Consider the following 24346-nt stretch of genomic DNA (forward strand, 5'->3'; position numbering starts at 1 on the left):
GATTTAACAGTTGGCCTTGACATAAACCTACACCTGACTGGTCCTTTGGTAACCAGGACTAATTCAGGGATTTAGAAAGAGTTGTCACTTCATTCTCTTAGACACATGTGCAGACTCTAGGACAGAACATTTAAATAATTGAGAGCAAAGGATACTTTTCCAAACATCATTTTTGATTAGATCATTTAACTGTTAAAAAAAATTCTGTTTAAAATTCCAGAGGGCTTCCATAGGGGTCTCTGGTAATGAAGAAATCCTGGGAAGTAAGTAGATTACCTAATTCTGTTTCTTTCCTAAAACATGGTGCTGAGTAAGACACTAGCTTAAGTCTCTAATAAAATACCATCTTTATTTCCTAAAGGACCTGTAATTGAACTTAGCCCAGTTACTGCTGCTGAAGCTGTAACACACTTCTGTACAAACTTTTGATGCATTTTATGCTTATTAAGTTTTCTTTAATTTCAAAATGCCTAGATCATCTTTGCACACAAATAGGATAAGTATATGGTAAATACAGGGAAGAAACTACTCAATTCATTTTTTAAAGGGAATAATGTATGTGATATTACTACATAAGCTTGATTTTGTTGTGTGGCAAGGTGAAGTGGAAAACCATTTGTTTTTTATAATATAGCTTTTTCTTTGATGCTGCTTAGAAGTCCTAATGTTGCTGACTTCAGTACTATAGCAATTATTCATATTGTGATACCAATAAACACTGAGCAAGCTTGGTCCTGAAATGCATTCCTCAAAGACATGAAACACATGATGCAATCAGTTGCACATGCTCAAGCAGGTGTTTAGTATGGACTTCAATGGCAGCTTGCATCTCTAGATGCAAAAAGTCTTTGATCTGTGTGTCAAAGCACAATGGTAATGAGTGTGCTCACTGAACTATACCCTGGTAATCCAGGTACATTTCACTCCTCTGAGTGTTGAAGTGATTAAAGAGAACTTCAGCAGCACCACTAATTAGCAAATTGCTGTCTCAGAGCCTCAGCATTTAACTCTATTTCATATTAGTTTGAGAGCATCACTGACTCTGCTGTTGTACCCTGTAAGCTCCATCCTGGCACACTGATGGTTGATGTGTTGATGCTTCAACACTCAATCTGAAAATGAAACAATCCCTTGTTGCACCATAGCTAACATGAGCAAGGACCACTCATAAGTTTGTGGGTGCCTAACAGTGCTGACAAAGCTGGTCAGAAGTGTCTCTTCATGGCTCTCAGTTCCATCCCTTAACCACATCTGTATGGTTTAGCAGTGCTGCATGCCTTTCAGAGATGTTGCAAAAGGCTCTAGGGAGCAAACAAATTAGGGACAAAACATGAAATAGAACTGTCACTGGTTTTGAAAATAAAATCTCTATTCTTGCCTCATTGTAATTCTGTCTCTCATTCCAGTGGAAAGTTAATTTTACACCTTTCAAACAAGCTTACTTATGCAAAAGATGATTTGGCAAAGTACTGCTGAATTCTGCAGAGACATTAATAATTTGTCTGAAAAGAAACAATGTTGTTTTCTCAATGAGGTTTGTTTAGAGGGGTATAGATATAAAAGTATTACTGGTAAGATTTACTTGTGTCAGCACTAAGAATTGGTTTGACTTGCAAAGACAATCAAACTGGTGTAGCATTCTTGACTTTAAGCTAAAACTCATCTTGTGTCCTTCATGACTGTGTTCTTCACTTACCCAATTTGATGCTAGACTAATCTACCATTCTGCAATTCCATTCCAAAAATAAAGAGGATTCCTTTAGTTAAAGTATTTTTCATTTCCTCAATATTTGTCTTTGCTTCTTCAATATTAATATAGTTTCATTGTTTTTCAAGGTCACAATGATTGCTCTGATGCAAAGTTTTCTGTTACTTTTCCCAGCTTAATGTTATCAGCATTTAGAAGGTGCATATTCATAAGAAAGTGTTAGTGTACCCCACCACTGTTTCTGCATATCGGAAGTGTTACTCTGGAGTTCCTTAACTTTGCTGCCTGAAGCTGAACTGATACAATTCCCTATCACTGAAAAGTCCCATAGTGTGTAACAGTTTTAAAGGCAGCAGAATGTCAAATGTGAGCCTCAGGATCTTTAACATGAAAAAAGTGTATGAGACATTTCCCACATACTGCTCCATGAACCCAACTTGCTCTTTTGAGTTTGTGCTGATGAAGGTTATTTCTGTAAGAAAGATATGCTGTAACTAGTGAATATTTGTAGCTACAGTGCTGTTCTCTAGATTTCAAAAGATTTGAAATAGGAGGGTTTCTGCCCCCCACATTTGATATCTATACTCAGTGAGACTGGGTGAGGTGTAGAAATCAGCAAAAATACAATTTGTTACTAAGTAGATAACAAGTGTCAGCTGTTTCCAACAGAGCGAAAAGGGATTGCAGAGAACCTCTGATGTAAAACCTTAGCCCTGAAACAGAGCAAGAATGAAAGGGACTTGGACTGTTTCCTGCCATTTCCAAATGCAGAACCCTGCACCTTGCATGCATTCCGTATGGAGATCCTCTGCTGGAAGTCAGCAAGAGACAATAACTTCACTAGACAGAGAGCTGCATCCATCCAAAGAATCATGGCTGCACTGCTGCTAGAAATAGATGCATCCTGCATGTCCCAGAATGACTTCTTAATATGATTCATATGTGTTCCTATTTCCAATACTGAAAATCAACTAGGTATTTGGAAATAGTGCTACTAAGCATGAACTTTTAAAGGTGACTTTGTAAAGCCTAACTCTCTTGAATTTAGATTTCAGAAAAGCAAGTGGGCAATTAACTTTCATGACAGAGTTGTAGTTGAGCAAGACTGATAGTGACAGAAAAAAAAAAAAAAAACAAGAACCAAAACCACAAAGATGCAAACACAAAGCACTTATTCTCTGGATAAAAGTTTTCTTTTGAAATTTTAAAATGAGGAATCAAAGCTTTGTTTGGGGTTTTCTTAGCAATTAGTTTCTTAACAGAGGAATTTAATAACCATGGACAAACAAGATTAAGTGCTTTAAGAGAGATTTGCCAGGGAAAAAAAGAATATAACTTCTTGCGAGACACTTTCCACACATTCCAGATAAATTATTTCCTTCTGGAAAGAAATCATCAAAAAATTAGGATTAGATAATATTTTTTCTCAGGAACAGTTTAGACACCTGTACTATAAATACAGAAAAGTATACTAGTATTAAGTTCCTCAAAGAAGACAAATTGATCCACAGAGTTTCATCATTCTGACTGACTGCAGGGTTAGGGCAGAAGTAGCACATTACAAACACATTTTGCAGGTAAAGTCTTGACCTAATTCCAAAATCTTTCACGTCTCCATTTAGCCAACAATTTCACATTGGAGTGTTTATATTCTATAGTGAACCCTTACAGTCATTTTTATTTTTAAGGATATGCTACTCATAATCATCTCAAGGACCACACAAATTTTCTATTTATATAGAAATTGTAATGATGTGCTACAACTTGTAGGATAATATAATCCCAGCTGTCAGATAAAGAAAATTAGAAAAGTAGATATATATCATTTATTCTTTAAGAATATACATGTATTGAAATAAATAAATAAATAAATTCAGGTGCATTTCAGGCAATGGATACTTAAACCAAGAATATTATAAGAAAACATTTCAATAAGGAGGATTTCTGTGTAGTTGGCCTCTCATTTCTTTGCTTTCTAGTCAATGAACTAATGGTATGCTCAAAAATTATATAAATAATAAATGGGGGATATATTATAAAAGACATATTTTATTGTTTGAGATGAGTACTCCAAACAAATCTCAGCTGCAAAAAAACTCACTTTGATATTGATTTACTGATCTCATTTTAAAAGTTGCATTAAAACTATCTGCTTACCACCTGGATAGTGCAGCTCTAATAGCAGCCTATTTAAGTGTGGATGATCCAATATCCAAGTCCAATCAAAGTCCGAGAATCACAGAATTAACTAGGTGGGAAAAGACCTAGGAGAACCTCTGATCTAACACCACCTCATCAACTAAACCATGGCATTAAATTATTGGAAATTAAGAGATTGTGGAAAAAATACAGAGGAAATCTCTACTAATTAGCTTAACACTCTAGCTCACAGTTTACACTCAGAATCTTGCAATGAAACTACCAAGCCACTAAAGTATTTGAAGGAAAAGACTCCACAAGCTTCATGCAGCTTGCCTGTAGAAGGGCTGCGAACAAACAGCACAATTAATGCTGAAATGTCAGGTTTAAAAAGTAAGAATATCTTCTCCTGCAGCTGATGAACTGACAAAAGAAGAGAAAAGCAATGTGAACAATATCTCAAACTGTCATTTCTGATTTAGCACTAAATGTAATTACAATGGAATGTTAAAAGAATATCCATGCCCAAAGACCTTGACCAATCATATATTAAATAAAACTGCTTGAGGAAATGTTAAGTCTGCCCCTTCACACCACATTTAAGTTTTCTATGAATCCATCCTTTTATATTAGAAAAACCTCATAAATGTTATCAATTTATTAGATAGAATTGAGAGATATACTGAATGTAGAATACAACAGAACAGAATATTCCCTGTTACAAACATACCATGGGAATATTTCTTCAATCTTCAAATTCACTGAAATTCATTATAATTTTCTTTATATCAATGCAGCTATCAGAGGACTATAGCTATCTCAGCTATACTGAGAGGACCAAGTTTCTCAAAATTATATATTAAGCCCAAGAAAAGACTCTTAAATCTGAAATTCTGACTGGTGAAACAAGCTGAACAGGTCCTGATTTGTCTGTCTGGTAGATAACCAAGTTAAGAACATTTGCCATACCAGATTATCAAGGGTTCAGGTTTTACTTATGAGAAAAAACCTGATACAACTGAATTACGATTAAAGAAACTGAAGGAATTAATTATTCTACCTTCAATGGTGTGTGTTGGAAGATACAAGGTTACTCAATCACTATTTTCTGTGGTTTTTTTAAATCCAAAAAACCTGCAGGTGGGACCAGAAGTGCATTGCCACACTGTTCTTTTCCTTCTGATTCAATAAGGAGCTGCCAGCTGGTTTGTTTACTGGAGAGGTCAAAAGCCAGAGGGGATATCAGAATGGGTAACAGTGCATACCTGAATACTTAGTCATTAAGATGAAAGATGATGTCAGCATTTTCACCACAGCTAAACAGAAAAACACACTTTTTAGTCTAAAAATAAAAAATCGAGAAAAACCCCTGTCCATTCTGGTGATGTTGCAACACCATCCCTTTCCAGTGTGCTCATCTGAGCTACACAGCTGCATTGTCCACTGAGGGCACTGTGCTTCATCCTGTGCTGAGTTTCTGTTATCTTGGCAGAGAAAGCAGCTTCTCCTGCAGGTAGAACTATACCAAGGCATTGGGAGAAGTGATTTTGTAAGCCTCCCTCACAGAAAAACAGGACTAGTACTGGCCAAAAGTGTTGGCAAATACTGGGTCACAAAATAAATGTAGCATGATGTCAGTCCAGATAGAAGGAGCTGGAAATTGCCTTCATTCCACATTTGGAAAATAGCTTCAGTGGAAGACTGTTGAGAAAAGGAGATATTTTAGAAATGTTGAGTCACTCTGTTTTGACATTTCATTTAATGTCAACTTTTATTTTTGTTTTGAAATGGTATTTTTCATTCCCAAATTGCCTTCTAAAGGCAAGGTTAACAAACATTTCAACTGACATCTCCAAAGATGTGGTTGTTTGAGGTTCTTTCCCCAAACAGACTTCAAATTTACTTTTTTTTTCCAACCAAAGCTACTACATGATCAGGTTAATTTTAAAGGCTTAGAAAGCCAAAGCCTGTGGAGACCTTTGAATTAACACATCAGAAGATAACTACAAGAGCACAACATCTTGTTATTAAAAAGAAAAAAAAAATAAAAGCGCTCCTCTCCTGTCCCTCATATTTTCCTTCTCCCAAATCCCAGTAATATTCCTCCTTTATCTGGGATCTATTTTCTCAGTTCTGTTTGTAAGCAGCAAGATCTGTCTCCAAGCAGCATTTTTGTTGAAATCTTCCTCTTTTCACAGTAAATCTATTAACTCCTTCCATGTATGTTTTCTGTGTTCTAAGGTCTTCCCTACCCTTACTGTCATTTCAGCCTGGTGGATGTCTGGATTCCAACTCTGCTGGACCCAAGTCAATTCCACAGCCTCTTTCTGAGTGTCATTATGTCCCAGTTCAGCAAAATGTTAATGGTGAAAAGTGAAAATAATTAAGTAATCCAAGCATTCGTACACGTAACTAATTAGTCTAGGAGAAGCAGGAAGCAGACAGTATGTTCTGAATAAGTTCTGTTAATGAAGAATGGTCTGACAGAGAAAATTCTAATTGCACCATGGTATGTCTAATCTAATTATGTTAATAGTTTATTTGCACTCTAAATCATCTCTGTCAGCTCAGATATGGAAATCTGGTAGATATCACACAGTGCTAGTGAAGTCTAATGAGAACATCTCTCTTCCCTGAATGCTTGTTCTATCTGAGCACAAGTCTTGCATTGCTCTGAATACTAGGCCAGTTGGGAATTGCCTGATGAAAATGCTCTTTGAGTATTTTCCTTGGGTAAGACCAGTTCATCACAGAAAAGAGTTTGCAGGAACATTGTTTGAAACACTCCTCAGGTAGGTTGTTCTAAGTTGTTCCTCCTTTGGGACTTGTAGTCCGTAGTATTTTGGAGTACTACTAAGGCCAGGACCAAAAGATTACCATTTGCAAAAGGAATATTCATCCCACACTGGTTATTTTTCTTATAAATATATTCTTAACAGCAACTCTTCAAATAAGCCCTCACCAGCCAGGGCTATTCTTCATTGTGCTAGATAGAGCAACCTCATTCAGGGACTAAAACAACCTACACTACATCTCTTAGGGTTGGTGGAGAGAAGGTGGATGCAGTACTTGAAAGATTCTGGAAATCGAGTGATGCTGACAATACGAAAGGTTAACCCAAGAGCCTGAAAAGCAAAAACCTATACCAGTGTTTGACTATTTATATAGATACATCTATCTATATATAGATAGATATATCTATATATATATATATTTAGAAATATCTATACCCACCTAGATATTTCAAACTGCTAGGCAGAAAATTATTCAGAAAATTTGAGAGTATTCTGAGCAATAAAAATGGTCAAGGAAAAAGGGAGGACAGTTTCTTGACAGAAAACCAGACAGTTGGACCAGACAGAGAAAGATGACCAGGTGCCATGTAACAAATGGTTATGCTAATCTCAGCCATTACAGGTGTACTATTACCAATTATTCAAAAAAGCATATCATAAAGAGGTGTTTAATTTCATTAAAGAAATATAATTTTTAAATTAGTGTAGGCAAGCAAAAAAAAAAAAAAGCAAATTCCTTCAGTACATCACGAGGTGCAGGAAGATATTAGGCATCTCAAAGTCAAAACAAAGGACAACAATCACAGTACTGCTGAATTCTGTTCAAGTCACATGTATTCAGAGCTGCATAACTAAAAGATGTCATGTCATACTGCAGCAGCCAACACTGAAACATCCCAGAAACTGCTCAGATATCTAGACAGTCAGCTAAGAAACTTCAGGTGAGAGAGATCCCAAAAGTCAGTCCAGTCCTGTAGGTGTGTGAGGATTTCAGAGCTCCATTTATCCACACACACACACACTCTTGAGAGACCATTTGGGAGTCTTCAGTGTATTCCAGCTGGTCTCCATGGCTGTGGGGATCCCATGCACCTCTGCCACAGCTGTCAGTCGCTTATGGAGGTGGTGGCCCTGGCATGCTATGCTAGGTAACTGTCTGAACAATTAATATAGGGCCTCATAACAAGCTGCAGGTCGCAGAAAGGCTGAACATCTTTGGGATCACCAGGAAGAAGACCCTTTAAAGACCTGCCACTCCATCAGTCATATGGGAAGAAGAAAGCATGTAGAGAAACTATTTCTGCTTTTGAGATGAGTGGAAGGACTCTGAGACTGGAGAAATCAGTTGAGTTACCATCCTGAGGTGCCTGCAGAGAAGTTGCACATTCACAGAAAATCAGACTGATGACTATTCCTGTGCAATAGTAGAGCTGTAGGTGGCAGCTCTGCATTCACAGAAAATCAAACTGATGAATATTTCATCATAGACATAAACTCTGCTTTTGAGGTATGCATGGAGAATGTTACCAGTGTCTTAATAACTGTAAGCATTTTATGTTGGCATTGAAAAGAAGAGCTCTGTATAACATTCTTGTTGGGACATAATCCAATTTATCATTCCTTTTGTACCATTAACCCAGATTTCTCCCATTGAGTGCCCTGTCGGTAGCAGAAACATCTGTCTACCAAGCAGCTGTCCATTCCCATCTGTCTTCCTCATACCCTCTGTAGGTGGTCGTGTCAGTTAACAGCAACCTCGTTGATCCTTCTGGAAAATTTCTGCCTGAAGGACAATATCCGAGAAATGTTGCACAATCACCTCAAAAGTTTTTGGCCCCAGAAGCCTCACTCACACCCAGCTGAATAGGAAGGGCTCCCTAGTTCCTGTATTTGGGCTGTGAGAGAAAATGACAGTGGAAAAGTACCTGCAACCCAAATGCTTAAAATATTCAAACTTCCATTATTGTCAGTTTGATAGTGGAGCCCTGGAAAATGTTAAAAATAGTCTTTGAAAATATTAGGCTTTGTGTTTTCTCAGATCACTGCACCTGCATAAGCAGTATGATAAATGATATAATTGTTAGATGTGATGATTGTTTAGTAATTAAATATAATTATTATATAACCATAAGAAGAATCGTGAGAAACTATGTTGGAAATTTTAAGGGGGCTATGTTTAGCTGAAATCTGTGTATACAATAGAACAATATAAGTTTGATAATTATCATGAAAGTTATATAACGATAGAGTATAAAACACGTTCACCTCGAATGTATGGTTGGAATCAGATTTGGGTGGAAACTACCCCGATTCCCAGAGCTCTTGAATAAAAAGCACCGCATATAATCGCTTATGTGATTATGTGTTTTTGAACGCTAACAAGTTTACTGATCAATGTTTTGAAAATTTCCAGTAATTGATTTTTTTATCTGTTTCTATGAAATGATGATCACTATTTATTGTATTAAAGATCAAGCTGTTTGAGGGGTACAGTGGAAGATTTTGAACACCATCCTCTAAATCTAATTATTTGGACACAGACAGTAAGTCACCCTTCAAGATGAAATTCTTAACGAGCAATTTAACTTCTACTAGACAGACAAGAAAATTCAAAAGCCAAAATTTGCTGAAAGACAGTCATTGAGTGACACGATAGGAAGAATTCAGAAACACAATCCATCAGGTAGTTCCTGGCAAACATAATCCATTAAAAATGAAAAAAAAAAATTTCTTCTCACTGCAGACTTTGTTTACAATAGCTTTTTTTTCTCTGATTCTCAAAAAGTTTGACAAACTCTTGCAAATAGCTGCTGTAATTTAAGAAAATGAGAAGCTTTATATACTGTACTTCGTAGCTTATGTATGTGCTAATATGTGTAGGTTTATGCAAATGCATACATATGTAATTATATTTTTCACAATATTATATTGTGAAAAAATATCGTTCAGTATTGTTATATTTACCAGCTATTCACATTTTCAAGGTGAGGTTAGTGGCTCTCTGGAGCTGTGTGTGGAGAGTCAGGAAGTATTTTGCTTAGGTCAATGGACCATTCAAAGGTTTGACAGTACCACTGTGAATCAAGACTTTGTATACATATATATATATATATATATATGTCTTCAAAATAATTACTGCTCAGCTCGTACCTTCTTCCAAAATAAATTTTAGACTTGAGGGAAAAAATGGCAAAGGCAGGAGCATAGAAAAACCTTTCTGGGTTTAGAGTCTACCTAGGTGTTTGTCTACCCTATTTCCTTATCTCTGCACAGATACCTAAAACTAATAACTTGAGTAGATAGGATTTTTGAATGGGAATTCACATGAGGGGAAAACTCTTTGGACCTTCATTACTGTCTCATAAGGTAACCAACACTCATGAGTTCATGTGGAACTCAGTTGCACAAAAACAAATTTTATTTTGCAGATGTAGGCCTTGATTATAAAAAAAAAAGTACAGCTTTGTTCAGATAAATAAATGGAACTACACATGAGTTCAAAGGCACCCACATATTTGCAGAACTGAATTTTCACTTTCATCCTTAATAGTGATAGCCTAAACCTTTCTTCCACATGCATTTCATTTGGATTTTGCCCCTCTAAAAGCCAGAGAAAATACCAGAAGCTCTCTAGAAGGACTTTTCTCTCTAAATAACTCAGACTGCTATAGCTGTTTTGAAAAAGAAAATCTATTCCTGTCTGATAATCACATGATCTTATTTGAAAATTATTTGTGTCAACTGCTTTAACATTCTTCCCATTCATTCAATAGATTTCAGTGATAATACTGCCTCCATTTAAAGTTGATTGACAGTGGATAAGACCCACTTTTTGGTTACTTATAATTTCACTAATACTAACCATTCATTTCAACATTCTCCAGTCCTTCTGTTGTTTTTATTTCAGTTTAAAATTACTCAACTTCTTCACAGAACAAAAGACTTCGTGCTTGTAACATTTTCTAGCCATTGTACTGAGAACTGTTGGAGCCTTTGTGCTGGGGCAAAGGCATTTATAACAAAAATCCTTTACAGCAAGGACAGGCATTTTTCTTCTCATGCCAAAATTCATGCAAATGTTCATATTCTGGTCTCCCCATCTTAAGAAATAAAAAATGTTTTCACAGTGTTACTAAGACTAGGTCAGTAAACTTCATCAGTTCCTTATTCTGCACATTCCACCTTAATAGCACTTCTCTTTCTCTGTCATGCACTTCTCCAGAGATTACAGGAATTTTACCTCACAAGCACTCCAAGAGGTACAGCCAAGGAAATCTAATAAAAACAGTCCATTAAAAACTTCTAGAGTCAAGTCAAGACTCTTATTTGCCCCCAGTAGTAAGTGCTCCTTTACTATTTTTCCAAAGGATTCCCCATGGACAACAAGACTAATTCATGTTGTACAATAGTCTTTTGTTTCTAGGAAACCTGTCATGTATTGTAGGAGGTGGAAGATGCATTGAATGTGAAGGAAAAACAGGTTAAGGGAGTAAAAAGGTGTCCTAGATAACTGCCTTCTACCCAGATGCCTACTACAGATGCCAAGTAAATAATTTATCATAAAAATGTTTGGTTGATTATTGTCTTCCTTAGATTTTAAAGCTCATTTTTTAGACACTTGAGATCTGGCAGTGGAAGTACTGTATGCTGAGTCTTGCAGCTGAAATTAATCATAACTAAGTTCTTGGAATATAAGATTGTATTTTAATGATAAATGCCCCAGAGAAGTTAAAAAAAAAAAAGCACCAGGCTACAAAACCCCCTGTCATTTCTGAAGAACTACATGAAATATTAGTTTTATTGTTTCAATAACAGCAAGAAAATATAAGAATGGATTTTTTGAATTTCAAGGGGAACAATTCAAGAGACACTCAGATCATGAAAATTCTGTTTTAAATCATTACTCATTAGATGTCAGAAAAGTAGTTTAGGTCTCATAACTACTTGTTAGGGACTGATAGAAATGGGTTTATGGGAATTAATAAGTTTCTGAAAATATGAGTTGATAATTCCAAGGCCCATAAAAATCTCTGAGTTGCAAACAGGCTCAATAGTAAAAAAACATCGCTCACCCAATATTTGTTGAGGAACTGGAGCCCAGTGTTTTTGAGGTGAAATTGCTGACCTCTACTACTTCACTTCAAAAGAACTCAGTTATCTGAAGCAATAATGAGTTATTTTTTCCCTCTGTGGGACAGTCACCAGAAAGCAATATATTGCACTGCTTCATAAAAAAAGGAGCCAAAACACCACTGCACCCTAAAAGTATCACTGTAAACTGAAAAGTTCAGCTGGTCAAGAATATAAAACTGCAATTTCTTTTGTAGGAAAAAAATAGTTGTTTTTATCTATAGGAATTTTTTGATTCTTTTTTGCTCCTCTGTTTCAGTTACAAGGAAAAAAAAGCAAACACATTTGTTTTAGGTTTACCTGAATCTAAATATTTCAGTTGTCAAATGGAAATAAACTACTATTTGTTTTCTTTGATATTCTACCCATTTATCTATGTAGAAAAGTCCCAAGTCTAACAGAGTTGTTCTCCTTCTGATGGAGTGGGTGGAGGGGAAAGGGGGAAGAATCAGAATGCTTATAGATAATTGAATACTTAAATACAGGCATTTTTGAGGAAAATACACACTTGTTTGTGAGAAAGATTTATTTATTATAGAGTTGTATCATTCAGTCTATTGGAACTTTATAATTGGGTTTTACATTCAAAGGACAAATATTTCTTTGCCGGCGCTTTATTTAACCAAATATTAATAGAAAAGCTCACTAGGTTTGTTATTTTTTATTTAATGTGACAAAGAGAAGGCTATAATTTATCTCTTCCTGAAGTTATGGGAAATATTACTTTCTCCTGTAGGCATACTGTCAAGATGAAAATGCTTGTCATACAACAAAAATGGAGTATTTGCCAAGCACAGGACAGATCTGATTTTGTTGGTATTTTAATTACCTATTTTAGAAAAAGTCCACCTTCATCAGCTTGGACTTTTCAAGTCCATCTTATGAATAACTCCCTTGATGGAAATTACTGAGACCTACCTGACAGCACGAACAGCCCACACCTCAGCTGTTACACACCAGAATGGCTCACAGCTGAGGATCAGGACTAGCAAGAAACCTGGGGAATGTGACAGAATGTTTCTCTAACACTTTCTATCCTCAGACCCTCTCGATCCAACTCTATTTTATTACTGCAGCAAAAGAGCAGCATAAATGTGATACTTTTTTCTCTTTGAAGAGGAGTATTTTGATTTTCTGGAGGACAACTGGTGAAATACAAAGAAACATGGCATAAGAAAATTTTACATTCATTTCAATTAGTGGCACAGCAGAACTCTGCAGATGGCTGTGTCTGTCTAGAAGATGAGTTTTCGATTCCAGATCATATTTTAGTCTTTTCTTTAAATGCACTTTTTAAAATAATAAAAGGAGGGAGAAGGAAAGCCTGTATTTCCACAGGTAATGATGCTGAAGGATCCCAGTTCCTATGGATTTAGATCTTGCATAATTTTATATCTCGGAGACTATCTATGCTGGAAGAAAAGTAAGTTCCAAGTTTTACTCTGCCAACTTGGTCCCTTAGGGCATACATTGACCACATCTTATCTTTATGATAGGATGTGACATGAGCTCATAGCATGGCTTGGACACGACAAGGATTGCAGATACACTTATGCATCACTGCTCTTGTACCCAAAGCAGTGTGCATTCTTCCTCTATTCTTGCTGCATTCTTGCTCCTTCTCAGATCTTTCCACACAGAATTTCCTGGAATCCTGTGACCTGAGCACTCATAGTATAACAGATTTCTCAACTGAGGCATTGCTACAAACTTCCTCCTCCACTGGCTACACATTTTCACAAAACTTTGAGAGCCTAATTACCTGCTGGCAAAATTTGGCTGAAATATTTGAAGACAGCCATTAGAAGATGGAAAAGCTGGAGGACAGGGAAAGGTGCTGGTTACACTGCCAGACATGAAAAATGCACTCAAAAGAAAAAAGGCAAAGCAAACAAAGAATTCCAACTAAGTTCTGCACATAATACATTTCATAAAAGCTGCAATGTGTAAACAAAAGCAGTAAAACACACTTTGCCGTATATCATCAGATAACATGCAGAAACAAATGGATTATTCATTACAAACTCCAATGATTAATGTGTTTTCAAATTCACATTGCTTTCTCTTATAGCTGTAAAGAGATTACTTCGTTTAAATGCATGAATTGTAGCTTCACAAAGATTACTAAATAATTTTAACCTTATCTTCAACACTAGAACAGTCAAAATTTCCCCGCATAGTGGCCCCATGCTGAACCCAAGTTGACCTAAACCAACAGAGAGCACGATTTGCGATGTTCTTAAGAGATATAGTGGGTGATAAAATTCCTACACTTATTTGTAGGCACAGGCATGGAAAACTTTACTTAAACTACTGGTCATTATGGGGGTTTTTGCCTATAACACATAATTGTATTACAATATATATTCTTATTATGGGGTATTACAGACAAAAGCAATGATGTGTAGGTGGATCAGGACATAGACACTGATGCTTTCAGATACTATTGGAGCACTGTGATAATAAATACCTCTGTGTAAAAGCATAGATCTTCTAGTGTCCTTTAGACCTTATTAAAGGTACTTCCCCATATCAGTGTCACAAAAAATAAATATTTTCTCTGAAACATCTATATATGTCCCCAAAAGATACATCAGGACTTTTGCAAGTGGTCATTGTCAGCTGCCGGTTTACAGGTTATAAGATGTTCCTCTGTCTGTCAGAGCAAGTACTTAAGTACTTTTTTTTTTTTTTAGGTCATCCCAATTTAAATTTTTCAATATAAGCAATATTTACTTCTTTTTCCTGTTTTTCTGAATACCAAAAATGCAACCTCTGCCTGAGAAGAGCTTCTGCCTTTTCCTTTTTAAAGATTTTTGTGCCCTATGGCAGACACATCTCCTGAAACTTGCATGTCTATGTCTAATTGCCTCTCCCTACAAGCCCTTAATTCCTCAGCTTTGTCAAAAATAACTAAAGAAAAAAAAAATCTTTTTTCCCCATCTCCATCCCTCTCAGCAGCTATACAACTAATACAAGGCAGAAAAAGTCTTTTCCAGTTTCCAAAATGGATAAAACCAGACCAAACTGATAATTACCTCCTCTTTAAGTTTTCAAAGATCAAAGCTAAATTTTTGCTAAAAGAAACTTTCCTTCAGAAAATACTGAGTCCTGGCTGGTTCCAGTCATGCTGTTAAATAAATAAAAGGTATTTAAATCAGGCTGCTACCTAAACTGTAAGGAATTTTTTTTCCTGCATGAAGAATCTCATAAGAATGAAGTTGGGCCTGTACTCTGATTTCAGAAAGGTTTCTCAATTAGGAGTTAATTGAAGTTGCTCCATGTTTGATGATCTCCTACTATTTTCATGAACTTTGCTAAAATAAGATGACTTGAGAGCTGTCTGGTGAAACTTTCCCAAGAAGCATATGTATAAGATTACTGCCATAAATAATTTTTCAAGCTGTATCTTAAATCCATACAAAAACTAAAGCCATAACAAGAGCTCTTGGAAGAGATTTATTGCTAAAATGTACCTTCATCAGAATTTGCAAGTTAACTGAAATCCAAATACTTCCTGGCACCTTGCTCAGTTTTATAGAAATCTGTCAAAACCTTAGAAAATTGGGTGACTTTCCACTGACAGATTGCTTTGTGTCATGTCATGTACTGAAATCTGAAAATGCTTACAGATAGCCAAGATTCCCAGCCTCATTCTCTTCAGACAAGGACTCCACATTTCTACTTTTCTTTTAAAACTGAAGACAAATCAGTGTTTAAAATCTCAGTCTCCATGAAATGGACTTAAATGGTGACCTCCATTTCATATATCAATGTCCAAAGCAGGGTTTCAGCCTTGTATTTACATTTCCAGCCTCACCCCAGTTCCCACAGCAGGCTGACCCTTGAAAAGTACTGTTTTCCAGAAAGCTCTTTCAGGCAAGGCCCCTTTGGCACTCACTTTTAGAAACAGATATGAAAAATAGACTCACTAATCCCACATATTTTCTCCCACCTTGACTGTGCCTTTCCCTCCTCCTTCTTCCCTGTGTTCATGTGTTGTGGTGACACCGCCTCTTTTATAGCCCCAAACTTACAGGGATTTTCATCTTCACAATGACAATTTTAACAGACAGGAGCTGCAAAGCACAATTTCTCACCTGGAACTACAGTACTCACCATTTGAGATCCCTCTGGTGTAGTTGTTGGCTTTGTGGTTGAATTCTGCCATAGCTCCTTATTGAGCTAAATGAATCTTATTCAAAGGTTTTGCAAAGTGCTGGGAGTTTATTTGTAGGACTAGGAGCATAAGTGCCTTTCCAAGCTTACAACCACCTGCAAAGCAGTTCCTTACTTTTTGTCACTGAGGAACGTGAGGCTAATTTCCCAGGACCTTAATATGCATCATAAAATCATAGAACCATAGAATTTTTTTCAGTTGAAAAGACCTGTAAGACTTTTCACCCACCACTGCCATGTTCCCCATGAAATTGTGTCCCCAAACACCACATCTACCTTCAGCAATGGTGATTTCACCACTTCCCTGGGCAGCCCATTCCAATGCTTGACAACCCTTTCAGTGAATACTTTTGTCCTTATATCCAGCCCAAATTTCTCCTAGGGCAATCTGAGGCAATGTCCTCTCATCCTACCACTTGTTACCTGGGAGAAGAGACCAACTCCACCTGGCTACAGCATCTCTTGAGTAGTAATAGAGACCAATAAAATCCCCCTGAGCCTCCTTTTCTCCAGGCTAAACCACCCCTGCACCCAGATCCTCATCCCTAAGCCTGTAGCATTGCATGGGGCTCTGAAATATTTTGACAGAGTCCTGACAATTATCTGAGGACAGTGGAACAGGATTTTCTTTTGTTTCTTTTCACTGGTTTAGGAGTTGATTTCTTGTGGCTCCACAAAAAAGCCCTTGGCATGAAACTGTGCAAAATAATCACTTATGTACCTAGAGCTGGTTTCATCCCAAAATTTAAAGTATAAAAACTGGATTAATGTAACTGCAACATCTCTGCCAGGAACATAATGGAAGGAATGGGTTCAAATTTGAAAGGGTTGCTAATGAGACATTGATTAAAAATCTCATCCATAATGCTGGAAAAACTCAACATTCTGCTGCTAAAGAAGCTCATCTAATGTGAATCAGCTGGCTTAACAAACCACTTTACTTTAAAAAGAGAAAAGAAAAACAGCAAAATGATAGGTAACCAGGGAATTCATCCACTGTGCATAGAAAAGCCCATTATGTCACACCAAAATTATAACAATTTTACAGTCCTTTCTTGGGGATGCAATTGCTAAGGGCAGTTCACTGCTTTCCTTCCATGCAAAAATGGCTTCTGTACCCTGGCGTGGCAAACCAGAGCTGTCCTGCCTGCCTGGTTCACTGTGCTCCTCTCAGCTGAGCTAGTAGCTCCTATTAGCCATCACTTGCCACTGAATGCTCTGGTTAATCTCCTTGGCTTTGCTCATTTTAGTTTGCAGCAGAAGTACATGAAACGTTGACAACTACCACAGCAGCCTCACTTAACCATTAACATGTCTTTCTGCTTCTTGGCTGACAATAAGCCCTTAAGTAGCTTTTCTTGCTTCAAACAGTTTAATTAAACATACTTTTGCAAACCCTCCAAACAATTCTTCATTTTTCAGACTGCTCTTTCTGAATTGCAGAGCTGGATGCTGTACAGGTTACCTCTTCTTTCAATCAGGAACAGTTTCAGGATTGTGCCCAGCTTTATTTTATTTGTTACTACTGCCTGGCAGGAAAGGCATTTCTCATTTGGTAATTCTGATCTTCCCTGGACTACAGAAGAACTGACTTTGCTTTATCTTAAAGCCTTAGTTACCAATCTTTCACACCAAATATGTGTACAGACATAAGAGTATTCAGCAATTGTCTGAATATCACTTGGAAGAGCATTTTAGTCTGGTGCCATTTCCCCACCTGAGGATATAATTATTCAATAGCTGGTGGGTCAGCAAGTCCTTTAATCAGTACATGTCATTTCAGGAGATGTACCAGCTGGTGCAATTTTCACAACACATGAAATATAAAAATGAATAAATGAAATTATGGCAAAGAAAAAGAGAGCAGACATTAAATGATGCAAAAAAAGACACACACCCCCCAAAACAAAAGGCACACAATAAGAGAAACTGAAGGATCATAGGCCTTTCTTCCTGTATTCAGTACTTAAAAAAGGATAAGAAAATGACTGCCAGAGTACAGATTTGACACTAGGGAATTGCTTTTGTGGTAGGATCAGCTCTGAATGCAAGTAAAACACAGGAATGACAACTCTGAAGAAGGGATTATTTTTAAGTGAAACGTCTGGGATGAATAAACTGCTGAGATACTGAAGGTTTTGTTCTTAATGAGGGCCAGACTGCTACAGGTACAGCAAATAATAAATTAAATTCATGCAACAAGGAAAAATCTCTAATTTCACAAAAATTATATCAGAACTTCCAGAGTCACAAGAAGGCAGGGAAACAGGAAAATAGAGGTTGTGTGTAGAGGAGCACCGTGTAAGCCTCAATTCATGGGGTTAGGACACCACAGATTGGAAATGGTTAGATCTGCCCATACCCCTGGAGGAAAGGCACAAGCACAGCCCTGCTTTCCTTCCCTTTCAATTGTAGCAGTCAGTTAATTCTCTGGAAGAAAAAAAAATAAGGCAATTTCAGATGGCAATAGCTGAGGCAAACAGCACAGACAAAGCTGCACCCAAGCCTTGCCCAGCCCTCTGGCCTGCTCATGGCACTGCAGGCAGCAGGAGAGGCTGCAGCACCCTTCAGCATCCTTCTCCTGGGTGCTGGCTGCATGTTCAGCTGCCTGTCCTGCCAGAAGAAGGAGGCTACATCCACGTGCAGATGAAGGCAGAGCTCCAGGCTCATGCACCCATGGACAGCCCAGATCCAGAGGGAAGCCAGAGTTTTGGCAGCTTCCTCTTCCTCTGGGGAAGGGCAGCAGCTGTCAGACAAAACGTGCTGATTTGGAAATTAATGATTCACCTGCCAAGCCAATAACTCAGCTGTGCTCTCCTCTGTCACTGCTCTCCAGAGGAGCACAGAAAGGCCAGGGCTTTGTCAGCATTATGGCAAGGGACGTTTCTTACCTGACTAAAGAATTTCTTCCACCCTCTTTGAAAATACAGGAAGTGCATTTGTCAGTTAAGGTGATGATTTAGGGGTTTCTGTAGGAAGAACAGAGTTCCTGTACAGGCATACACATAATCTTAGATGAAGCTTTGCACTTTCAAGGTGCTTTCACATTTTTTGAACGCTCGCTTTGTTGTTTCCTCAGATCTCACTGCTGCAGAAAGCAATTTGCTTTTCTTTTTCAAAAGCTAATGTTGAATCAATAACTAGCTTCTGCTAGCAGTCTCTTGCTAGATATTGTGCTGAATAGGCTGTGAGCAACAGGTACCCCAGCTTTCACATGAAAGCAACTTAAGCAACAAGAACGTTCAAAATCAGGTTATTTCTCTATTTATCATTAACCTCCAGTTTCATCTGGGAAATATAAAACATTTTTTAAAAGGAGCTCAGAGAATTAGAGGGGATCTTTTTTCCTGAACTTAAGATGACTTTTAGCTCAAACACATTTAAGGTATGCATGGAGGCAGGCAAAATACGTGGTGTATGGATAAATCAATAACAGAATAAAATCTAAGAAAGGAAAGAAGGGACATCCCATGGAAGAGATGGAATGACAGAAGAGAGGGTGCCTGGAGACACCACACCACAGCCACACTTACCAGGAGAACAGAAATAGGACAACGTAGGTTCATGGGACGTCAGGCTTCAGCCTGCCATCAGCAGACAGAGGAAGACATTTTGCACTAAATGTATTTCAATCACAAAGAGTAGTACTCCTTGCAATCACAAGGCATGGGCTTTTTCAATAAAAAGATGAAAAATCTAGTGTCAATACTGAGTTGCCACAAGAAGAGGAAAAATCTTCAGAATATTAATCGTTACCCATATAAAATAGAAACTAAAAGATGGCATCCTACCCACTGTCACTTTCTTCTCCAGAACAATCAGGCTGGTGCTCTCCTTGAGTAACACATTAACTTTCTAAATAAGTCATGACCCTTCTCTACACTGCCTGATAATGTGAAGTGTTGCACTATGTGGCAGAATAGGAAATGCTGTATGCCTCATAGAAAAGTGTCTTTCAAATCATGTACGCCTTACAGTGGGATTTCTCCTCTTTTAAATGAGAAAACCTAGCAGGAGAGTTTAAAAAACATTTAGTACCCAGCCTCATCACCATCTGGTCAGATTTGATTATTATACACTTGAGCAATCTCCTGCTATCTGCACCACAGGGGAATTTCTTAAAAGGCTGCCATTTACCATTTATAACTGTAGCAGGGAATAAGTGGGATATATGACTAGCATTTTGTGCCAAAAAAAGGGGCTTGCTTTGATTTATAGACACTGATTATTTCACATGTAAACTGACAGATTTGTGCAGATAAAATGATTTGCATGAAGAAAACCAGCAGATTTGCAAAGTGCCATTAAGGCTCCTGAACCAAGCAGAGCATTTACACCTGCACTATTAATTGATCACAAGAGCTCCCAATGCCAATGTGTGTGAAAAATGGTTCCCTTTAAGAGAACAGATGCTTTGTTGTTAATAGGTGTTTCACACATAAAAAATAAAAATTGTGGAAGACTGCATGTTCAGCCCCATATATTCACAATGAATATTAGAAAGTCTTAATTAAGCTCCATCCCATCACCATCAAAACTGAATTATTATAGGAAGCAGAAGTTGCAAGAACACAAAAATAGCACAATGTTTGATCACTAAAGTAAGAATATTGAGAATAACGACTTGGGGAGAAAATATCCATAGACTGTTTTTTTCACACATGGATAAATAAGAAAAAGAACAACTGTGAATGTCATACATCTGGAATGAAACAGCCAGTGGCTACATTACAGACCAAAAATGAGAAGCAAAACACAATGTGCTTGTTGCAAACAGAAAATCTGAATGAACTGTGATGCTACTATCACAGCATAATAATAAACAGATATTTTCTGTCCTAGAGAATTATTTCTACCTTTATCTTAAATGAAGCATGGTTCATTTGGGATTGGTTTTCTTGCTCTCATAATTTTAAGAGATTTTGAGCTCTGTATTTTCAAATTTAATTTTTTTTTCAAAAACAGTTTGCTGTCATTTGGAATTACACCTACCAGTAATGGTTGTTCTTTTCCAGCTCTAAGAGAATAACCTGGGCTAAAGACACCATCTAAGCCTTCTTGCTCCCTCTCACTTCTACAATTTTCTTAGCTAGAAATGTTTTTGCAATTTCTTGTTATGGTTGTGCAAAGACCTTGCTTTTACCTGCCAAGTTGATCATTTAACTCAAATGGCCAAAGCCATGCTAATCAAATAAAATCCTAATGGCTTATAACAAATCAAAGCCACCTATATCACAAGTTCATACATAAAATTATGTTGAATTATTCTCTTCGTAGTTTCACAGAATTAAGATAAACCCCAGGACCAGATGTAACTGCAAACAATATAGTAGAAACTGAATTACTTATTTGCTCTACAATTCCCTTGCTAAAATGCCATAGCATCTAAACACAGACACCTTAGTTGGAAACCTAAAAGTGTTGCCAAGCATTTCAGTATTTTTTTTTAATTTTGTTGCCATTTCTACCAGTTATATATTTGATTGTGATGAAATTACTCAAATCTTCACATGGTCAGGCACACATCCAGGCCAGTTGTCATATATGAATGATATTAGCAAATTTTGGGGGTATAAACTTCTGTCATGGGAGTAAATCTGGAATAGTAACAGCTGCAGAGCAGCTGGACAAAACACTCCTCCCTAAACTCCATTTCCAAAGGTAAGAGAAATTGTGCAATTAGGAATGGTCACAACAACATTCACTTTTTTCCAGATTAATATTAATTCACGGGTAGTATGGTGGGGTGTTTTGGTTTTTTCTCATGCCATGCCAGTGTTCTACATGCCAGTCTTGAAAAGAGCAAATTCTGTAATTACTATTAACATAATTCTCTGATTCTGGAACAGGCCTATGGACATCTGAAGACGTTTCAGGCCTATGGACATCTGAAGAAATAAGCAACATGAAGTACTGTCTCCTTTCTTCCTGTCTTTTGTAATGGGAAAGGAAAAAATCTCAAATGCCAAAATACTTGGGATACTTAACATTGCATCAATTCCTAAACACATCGAAGTCTTACTTGCTTTTTCTTTTTCCTCTGGAGACAGCAGCAAGGGATTTTCCTATAAGAACAAGAGTGTTCTGTAGCACAAGAGTTTGGGAATACCTATTTTATATCCTATCTCCCATAATGTCCAGTATCAGAGGTCAAGAATATGAGACACATAGTGAATGACACCATGGAGGGGTCCCCACAGCTTTCATGCTTTGTGACTGAGGGAATCACAACAGACATCTCTTTGTATTTAACAGCAGCTGGAAAATTATGGTCTTGTGTCTCTTGGTCTCTGCCTCAGGTCCCTACCTGAATTTTTCTCATCCACATCTATCAAAAAGGGGTTAAGGAAACAGTTCTTTGAAAAAGCCTTCCTTTTGTTCTTGCACAGCTGCTTGCTAAGTTCATTTGCTGCTTCTTTGGCAATGCATTATGAAATCAGAGTGAGTAGCTGATTTTCCTTACTCAGATTTTGATGTAACTTGATTACAGCACAGAGCTAACAGGTTGTTCTGTTGTGCTGCTAAGGTCCTAAGGTCCTTAATGAATGGGAAGCTGAATTTCAGTCCCTGTCAAAAATAAAGGAAGTAAAACCTGGATATAAAAGGTAAAGAAAAATTATGCATATCAGGAAAACTGGACCCTCAGTGGGCATGAAAAGCTGCTCAGCTCTACAGGTTATATCTGTACAACCTTTTTAAAATATATGTCAAAAAACAGACCTAAAAGTGTTATCCCTGTTTGAGGAAAAAAAAAACAAACCTGCAAATACTGGTTGATATCAAAATTCTCAGGTTACCTACCAGTAAAATAAAAAAAAAATCACAGCAATCAATAGATCTTGTCCTACAACAGCTGTGAAAGACAAGCAAACAGCAAAGCTTCTCTTGCCTTTTATCATGTGAATTTTCTAAGATAACATTCTCATCTGAAAACAATTTGAAATAGTATTTACAGCAGCTTCTCAGTCGGCACAAGATTTAGGATTTGACAAATTATATAGTAGTAGCATATTCTGACTAAAGTATTTCTGCACACATTAAATGATTTCTCAGTGCATACCTTCAGAAAATGATGGAATGCCTGAGCTATAGACTAATCTTTCACTATTTTCTCTTCATTTAAAACAAATCTTCATACCAAAGATCCTGCAAAAATCTCAACCAATGAGACATTTTCGATGTAATGTAAAACCTCGTGAAAATACCTTCAAAGATTTATATGGTGCTTGTTAGTGATAAGCATGTAATTATTATTTTTATTTCAATATTCCAAGCTACTTTCCATTTGCATAAACTGGGAAAATAATAAAAAAATCATTATAAGAATATAAGATTTCTCTTCACTATGCTTTGGAACTTTTAGTACATGAGTTCTCAAGGCTTTTTGTCTCCTTGGATGCAACCAAATATTCACAAGAAACCAGAAACACATACTACTTTTGAAAAAAGATCAGGTGGCATACATGCTAAATATGAACACTAATCTACATTTTAAGCTATATTTTCTTCACTGAGCTTACACAACTGTCCTTTTCATAGTCCTTGAGAAGAACATTCAGACATGCTTCTAAGACAACAAAAGCCAGCAAGGTCTTGAGGTTCAGGAAAATTAGTTCTCAGAATCATTTTAATGAGGTCAGAAACTTGAAATCTATTGACTTTTGAAGTGGAATATATAGAAGAAAGAAGTCACAAAGTTGCCTTGCCATGGCAGGGCTAGAAATTCCTGTAACTTGTGTGTATATTTGAGGTTGCAGAGGTATCCTCTATACAGCACTTCCAGCCACAGGTGTTCTGTGACTGCAGAGTGGTGCAGGGACCTCACTGGAGTATACCATACTCACTGGAGTATACCATTCTTCCATTCCCTTCCACCCCTTTTAAATCAGGCCTTTTCTGCTATTCCTTCTGGCCTTATAGGAGAAAGCTGCATGCTGAGCATTAGGTGAAAAATTCTTGAGCTATTATATTAAGAACTGTACATGTTGGCAAGGCAAGAGTGAGAAGGATGGTGCAGCCAAAAGCAGGATTGAAATTTGTCAGTCCTGCTCTACCTGGATCCATCACCTCGAGGAGAGAGTCAGGGCCCTGCTAAATGAGGGGGGAAAGAGGGGAGACATCAGGCAGCATGGCCAAGCTCTTCACCATGAGAGCAGCCCTATGAAGGGCACACCCACAGTCAGTGGTTGGCAAATGCAGTATTTTTAGAGAGCACACATCTGTTTTCCAGCCAAGGAGGTTTGGTACATCAACCCCTTTGACTACTCCCCACAGGGAAATTGTCACCTGGAGAGACAACCTAATGGCAGATGGGCAGGAAAGACCAAAGTACTCAGTGCTGTCCAGTCTCTGCATGTGCCAACAGAGCTTCAGGACAGAGACAGCCAGCACTGAG

This window comes from Molothrus ater, chromosome 1 (assembly GCF_012460135.2).
Source record: "Molothrus ater isolate BHLD 08-10-18 breed brown headed cowbird chromosome 1, BPBGC_Mater_1.1, whole genome shotgun sequence".
NCBI classification, from domain to species: domain Eukaryota; kingdom Metazoa; phylum Chordata; class Aves; order Passeriformes; family Icteridae; genus Molothrus; species Molothrus ater.